At 38.5% G+C, this 8,089-nt stretch overlaps 1 pseudogene; it reads left to right on the top strand.

The window, feature by feature from the left end:
- The first annotated feature begins 1,307 nt into the window (after positions 1-1,307).
- LOC121246720 lies at positions 1,308-1,987 on the top strand (annotated as a pseudogene).
- Positions 1,988-8,089: the final 6,102 nt, after the last annotated feature.

Genomic DNA, 8,089 nt, shown 5'->3' with positions numbered 1-8,089 from the left:
CTAGTGTTTTTTGTATATTTTTTTTTTACTTTTTTTCATATATTTTTTAACACTAATAAATATTTTTTAAAAATAAAAAATAATAATATTATTAAAAAATACTTACTTAATCATTAAATAAAATAATAATAATAATAAAAAATAAAAAAGTCCCAGCGGTAACTTTTAGCGGGAAGAACGAGTGGGAAGACTAGCATTTTCCAATAAATAATTTAACTTTTTTAAATTTTAAAATAAAAATAATATTAAAAAATATATTATAATAATATTTTATTCAATTTTCAACTTTTATCTCAACTCATTTTAGAGCATCCTCATTGGCTTGGCCAAATGAGGAGGTTGGCAAAAATTTGCATAATTGATGCCAAAAACATCCCACATTAAATTGGGCAAATCTAAAATAATTTAGACTTCTGCTACAGTGGTTGGCCAAATATGGAGAACCATAATTGATTCACCAAACATTAAAATATTAATTTCTCACTCCAAACAAATATTAAAATATTAGTTTCTCAATCCAAGCAAAAATACTATTTGGTTTGTAATTAAGAAATTTAGATAGAATTTTAAATGAGTTTAATCAAATATTTTTTGTTATTAGCATTAAATGACTTTTGAAAATATAATTTTTTTAATATTAATTTAATTAGAATATAATTATTATTAACATTTAATTGGTAGAGATACAAAATGTGATAAAAATAAATTAAATAAAAAAATTTATCAAATTAATAATATTTTATTATTATATAGAGAGTGAATGGATAATCCAATGTGAGAGTTAAATTTAAATGGAATAGGCAAATGTAAAAAAGTGTGATATTAGCTAAATTTTAAAGATAAATTTAATCAAGCCAATGAGGATGCTCTTATCTCATCTGCAAAACAAACGAGTAATCTGCACGAAGACCTCATTTCTTTCATCCCAATTACTGTTCCATACGTAGATGGCCTCACTCCTGGTACCGAAACAACTGCAGATATTCCTCGCTCATTGCTTTCCCTCCTCTCCACTGCCTTTGAGTCTTTGACCTTACTGAACCCACAATTGAATCCTCTCTTTGTGACATCAAGCCCCATTTCATATTCTACGATTTGGCTCGCTGCTTACCATGCTTGGCTGCCGTTGGTAGCCCTCATGCCGTGGGGTATTTGATTAGCCCAAAAAGGAAACTCTTTGAGAAACCCTTAACAGAGGTCGATATTAAAGCACCTGATCACTCTGACCGAGCTTTTCACATTTCCCACCTTTTTCGATCAAGCTCTATGCCCATGAATCTCGAGAAGCACCAACTCTTTTAACGGTGATGAAAGATGGCCAAGGCGGCATATCATTCGTGGAACGCAGAATGGTCTCCTACGGAGATTGCGATGATCTTGTTTTCAAAGCCTGCCGGGATATGGAAGGGATTTACTGTGACTATCTAGATGCACAATTTAGAAAGCCAGTGATTCTTTCAGGCCCAATAGTGCCGGGGCCGCCAACTTCAGCATTAGAAAAGAAATGGGCAACGTGGCTGGATGGCTTTGAGGCCATAACTGTGATATTCTGTGCATTGGAAAGTGTGAGAATTTTTAAGAAGGATCAATAATTGGTTTTGGGTCTAGAGCTATCGGGTTTACCATTTTCTCGCTACCCTAAAACCACCAATGGGTGTTGAAACAATTGAGTCTGCATTGCCGGACGGGTTTGAAGATCAGAGGGTAAAGGGAAGAGGGCTTGTTCATGGGGGAGTATAACCATGACATTTGAAAATGTGACACATTGCGGGTCAAACTCTTCAGCTGGAGGCCTTGTGAAGGAGTGCCAATTAGTGCTTCTGCCACACTTTGTGGAATACCATATCATTGCAAGGGAGATGGCCGAAGATCTAAAATTAGGAGTTGATGTTGAAAACGGTGAAGAAGACGTGTTATTTACTGGGAGGGAGTGTGCAGGGCGGTGAGGGCAATGATGGATGATGATAGAAAATTAGTTGGTGTATAGTTATAAACATATTATTTATTACAGAGGGTTATTAAAAGAGTTAAAATATAAACGAAAAGTTCTACTTAGCAATCTTACATCACACACCTGTTGAGAGAAAAAAAATAAAAGAACTCTTCTACTCAGCAGGTGTGTTGGGTAGGACTACTGAGTAGAATAACTCAATATAAATATTTTTTTATACTGGTAGATTTATATATTAATTATTTTTTTAATATTTTAATAGATAGGCTTCTAAATATATTTTTACTCTATGGCCGAGAGGCATGTTGAGTTGTCACTCATCCTAAACGAGGACAATCTTATACACATTATAAGATAGAAAATCCCGAAAGTCGATGGGAAAGCCAGTATAACATTGTTGATATCTATTCACGAAGCCAACTGCCAACTTTGGATTCAAATTTCTAATGGATTGCATATATTCTTGGTGTGATAACCCAAACCTAGCTAGACTCTTTATTTGTATTTTCGTTTCCACTAAGGGCCATGAATTAGGCATAGAATAATTAAGACCTTTAGCCCCAGTATTAGGCAATTAAAGCCCAAGAGAAGGGTCACTTAAGCCCTTGGATTTTCGGCCAATTAGGTGGGCTTAAGCCCAAAAAGCCCCAAAGGACCATAGGTCACGCCCCACACCATGTGGCTTGTACCACTTGTCGCGCATGCATAGTCCATGAATCTGGACGTGATAGTAGGCTAAAGGGGAGAGAAGCTTAGGGTTTTGGGAACCCAAAGGGCTTACACGTCTACCCTGGTGACAAGCCATTGGACTTGCCACTTGTCACTCATGTATGATGGCTTCAAGAACGGAAATCATGAGATTCACCTAGGGGAGGCCAAGAGCTACTCAGCCAACAAGCCTCACACTCACCAAGAACCCCATCACTTGCCACTTGTCAATTATAGATAGTTCCAAGAGATCTTGCATAGGGAAGTGGCACATGGGAAGACTAAAGGGCTGTTTATTCCTAAGGTTTTCATGGGGAACACCAAGAGAGTTTCGAATCCCAAAGCCACACGCCCAGTCAAGAGTATTTTCAGACTTTGTGTCATTTGTCATTCATGCATTGGTGAAGGAAAGATTCTAGAAGAAGTATCACACAAAAATTACCATTGTAACCCTAGGGTTTCAACCACCACATCCAATCACTTGCCACATGTCATGTTTACAGTTTCTAAAAGGTATAGAGAAGTGGGAGAGTCACCTAGGGAATGAGCATAGGAAGAATAAGGTTTTTACTACGCATGGGGAAGGGGAAGAGAAACTATGGGGAAGAGGAAAGATCCTTATGGGGAAATGAGAGAGGGGGGCGGCACCTTGAAGGACTCCACACACCAATGCCACTTGGCATGCATGGAACACCCACTCTCTTGGGAAGGTGAAGAGGTTTTGAAAAAAATTACACAATTGCACATGGGATTCCTTGAACCTAAACGTTGGAGGGTAGCTTAAAGGGCATTAGGGTTTCGGCCAAAGGAAGAAAAGGGAGAGTCACGCCACATGTCCATTATGCATTGGCTCTTGTTTGACCAATTAGCTTCAAGGAGGTAGGCTATATAAAGACTTCATGACATACTACCACCCTCTTTTCTTCTTATTCATTTTCAAATTCCTAAGGCATTCTTTCTACTCCATCTCTCTCTCTCTCATGCCAGTTAGAGGATTCTCCAAGTCCAAACACTATTTTCCCACACTTTCCTTCCAACCAAGCAACAACCATACACTCTCTATGCTCAAGGGAAGGCCACGGCTATAGGAGAAATTCCACGGTAAGAATGTTGCACAGCGATTCCTCTCTTTTCCATACAAGCCTAATCCAAGGTGTAGGAGAACTCCAAGTGAGTTTGAGATTTCGTAGAACACATTCACACACACAGTTTCAATGGGCTATTTCATCTTTGAAATGACCTAAGGTTTCCAAGGGAGACCAAAAGTTTGAGGACCCAAATCCTAAAACTAATTGGCCATATCACTTGCACAAGTTCATGACCTAGCAAGGGCCGAGTAAACTCAAAGGTTTCATCTTTTAGAAACCTATGGACTGAATATTGGAAAGGGCCAATTTGGGCAAAGTAACCAACCCTAGTTGTCCCTTGACACATGCACACACGGATTAGGGTTAAATCCTTGTTCTAACAAGTTGTATCGTCCATTACAGTTTGCTAGCTTTTCTTTGAAGAACTTTTGTAAGTAAACCCTCAACCTATTTTCGGTTAGCATATGGATATACTTGTGTGAATCTTTCATCTTATTTGGTATTGTGTATGTTTTTTATTCAGTAACTTTGTGAATAAATATCTTGTTGTAAGTTGTACAAGAACATGCCATGATTATATGTTTCAGTTTGTATTATTATACGCCATGATTTGAAGAGATTAGGGTTTTAGTTTGTATGATGATTGTCCATATTTTCATGCTTCAGATTATGTGATTATATTCGTCATGATCTATAGTTCAAAATGAATTTCACATGATAATGAACCCCAGAAGTTTCGGCTAAGCATGTCAATGTATGTTTGGATTAAGTGTTTTGATGTTCCATGTGTAATATGCTTTGGATTTTGTCCATGAATCATGCCATGCTCATATGTTACCATGTTATGATCCAATTGTGTTATGCCTTTTCTTGCATACACTTCATTTCATACATTACATGTCATTTGTAAGGAAATCACGTCTTAAGTCTCATGTCACACATGCATTTGGGTAAATGATATTTTTTTAAAAGTCGAGTAAATGTTTTATCTCAACCCCAAATGGTAGGACGGAGAAATGTCTTAGTGGAACTCCTCTGTCAACTCTGGAGTGTTTAAGAATAGAGTGGTAATTCTTGAGTCGACAAAGAACCGGTGTACCTCAAATGGATCTTTTTGGAAAGGATGTTGAAGCGAGGTAGTACATAACACTAGTGGGTGCCATGACTAAGGCTAATAACTCGACAAAGTACTGTCGTGTTATAATGAATATGGATAAGACGCATTCACCACGATGTATGGATTGTTGGTGTAGTAACTAGCACGAATACGCGGTGCTTAGAGGAGCCGTGTTGTATCCACCATGTGTTATAAGAACAAGACAATGAGTTCACATGATATGAATCACATGACATGAGCTCACATGATATGAATCACGTGGTATGATATGATATGATATGAATGTTTAAAGATCAACATGAAAATGATGACAAAGATGTTTTTCAAAAAAGTCTAAAGATCTCTGTTGCATGTCTTTCGAAAAAGGTCAAATGCATAAGTCAAGTTTTTGGTCACGTCATATGTCAAGTACATGTTCATGCACGCATTCCATGTTTGGCCATTTGTATGCTTATCTTAATTGTTGTATGTTGTATATTTACTTGCTGAGATTTCTCGAAATCTCATTGTGGTAGTTTTCACTATCATTCCTCACTCGTAATGGTAGAAGCTGTGACAGGTACCCAAGATCGTGGACATGATAAATGAGTTAATGGAAGATGAATTCACCGTAGAGGCCCGCTATGACTTTACAGCCCAACGCCTTAGGGACCTTTTGGAAGCACTCAATAAGGATGGAGATGAAACCGAGACCGACAGAGCCTCTACGATCAAAGACTATTTGGATTTTGTAACAGGATACCTGAATCAAGCAAAGGATTCCTCAGTAGAGGCCAAAGAAGTTGCCTCTAGTTTGGGACTTCTAGAACTTGAGCCCCTGAGGACTAGGGGTATTTTCTTGGGTCTCACTAGCGAAGGGACCTTAGTGCTAGTAAAGTTCCTTGTCTCATGATTTAAGGTCTTTTGTGATTGGTCCCTTTATTATGGGAAAATTTTTTCAGTACTTATGTTTTGGGAGACAATAAACATATATATTATCTTATACTTTTGAAAAACATGTTATGTTAAGGCAATGTTTGGGTTATGTTTAGTCTTACGGTACCATGTGCTAAGGCAACTGCTTTAGCGTTGCCTAGTTTTATACGAACTTTACATGCTGCGTTATTTATTGTATATTGCTAGTATACATAGATGCATTACATCTTATCCTATGTAGCCTTGTGTTGCATTGTCCTAGAAATACATGGTACCACTAACTAGGTTTGAGATTTGTAGTTATAGGCTTTGATTTTATAGCTATAAGCTTGAATATTGGAGGAAGTGGAAATATAGGAAGATGCGTGTGTAGGATCAAGAATGCAAGTTGAAAAAATATATACTTTCTCTAAGAATGAGACTGACCTACATTGCTTTTGTACGTTTCAGGAGAAAGAAAGAACCATGGTATGAAATTGACGTCATAATACTTCTCTGAGACATAGAGACTAGGAGGCTGGAAACCCTCCACTAGAAAGAGGACGGGCAATAGTGGAAGCTATTTACCAGATGACTGAGGTAATGCACAATCAGATAGCGCAAAGGCAGAACGTTAGGAAAGAACTGCCCAGCGAAGGAAATCAAGGATGTCCCATATGAGAAATTTTTAGTATATAGATAACCTAATTTTATGGGAACAGAAAGACCTTTAGGGCCAATAAATGGCTTGTGGATTCGGAGAGAACCTTCAATATCAGTGGATGTACAGAGGAATTGAAGGTCCAATATTTCGGACACATGCTCCAAGGAGAAGCCGATATATGGTGGGATACCAAACGACAGTTGCTGACTCAAGAGCTAGGAGATCTAGCTGCACTTTCTGGGATCGATTTAAGACCGAGTTCGCTAATCGTTTTTTTTCTAGAGACGACCAAGTAGCAAAAGGCCTTAGATTTTACGAACTTGACCCAAGGTAACATGATAGTCAATCAATATGCCGTTTGTTTTATGGAATTGAGAAGATTCGCACCTCATCTAATCGGTACAGAGAAAATGCAAACGAAGAAGTTTCAGGATGGCTTGCAACCTCGTATTCGAAACCAAGTAGCCTGCCTGCGAATATAAAGTTTCCAAGAACTGGTCAATGTCGCTTCGATAGCAAAAGCGAAGCAAAGAAGACTAATTGCTCAGGCCCAAGCGGATCAGAAAAGAGGATTGCCTTATTCTCCTGGAGGAAGTATGGAGAAAAGGAAAGTCCCCGCTACTTTGAACAAAGGAAATAGCGTAGTAGTTGGGAACCCAATGCTCGTCACTCCACCACCCTATTGATGATGCAGAAAAAGGCATAACGGCAAGTGTCGACTAGCTACAGGAGCTTTCTTCAAATGTGGTCAGACCGGCCACATGATCCAGAATTGTCCATAGAACACTCTTGGAGGAGCAGTAACGCCATCTGGCAGAGTAAAGATCCCTGTGAAGGCTAAGGTCTATGCGATTACATCGGGAGAAGTAGACTTGGAAGCCGACAAGACAACAGATGCAGGAGTGATTACTGGTAACATTTCCAACTTTGTCATAACTGATAGCTAGTATATGTTTGAGAATCTTTGAGTAACCCTAGTTTGCCTGTTAGGTAAGGTTAAATTGAAGTAGCACCTGGTTTGTGCTCTATTTGATTCTGGAGCATCGAGATCATTTGTCTCAATTAGTTGTGTGCAATGATGTGAGCTAGATGCATAAACTTTCTCTTAGAGGGTTCTGGTAGCCATTCCGGATGGAAGAATAATTGGATGCACACATATAGTTAAGAATTGTCAGTTGGAAGTTGCGAGTCTAACTTTGACCACTGACTTGATTGTTTTCCACTTAATGAAATTTGAATAGATCTTAGGAATTAATTGGTTGTCGAGACATTACGCCAAGATAGACTATCGAAGGATAGAAGTGGTCTTCGACTTACTTGCGAAGGATAGGATCTGTTATATGGGAGAAGTTGTTAGGTCAGATCAATTAATGGTAATAGTTGGACAAGTCAATAAGAACTTGACAAATGGAGCTACCGTCTATCTTGTAATGATGACAAGCACGACATAGGAACCTAAGAGAGTTCAAGGAATCACAGTGATAGAAGACTTTCCTAGAGCTTTTGCTGATCATTTGCCTGGATTACCCCCAGACCGAGAAACGGAATTGGTGATTGAGCTTGAACTGGCCATGGCCCTAGTGCATAAGGCACCATATTGAATGGCCCCAGCAAAATTAAAGGAGCTTAAGGTTCAAATCGAGGAACTTCTAGAAAAGGGTTTTATC

This window comes from Juglans microcarpa x Juglans regia, chromosome 1D (genome assembly GCF_004785595.1).
Source record: "Juglans microcarpa x Juglans regia isolate MS1-56 chromosome 1D, Jm3101_v1.0, whole genome shotgun sequence".
Lineage (NCBI taxonomy): Eukaryota > Viridiplantae > Streptophyta > Magnoliopsida > Fagales > Juglandaceae > Juglans > Juglans microcarpa x Juglans regia.
This window is presented reverse-complemented; position numbering and strand designations above follow the sequence as displayed.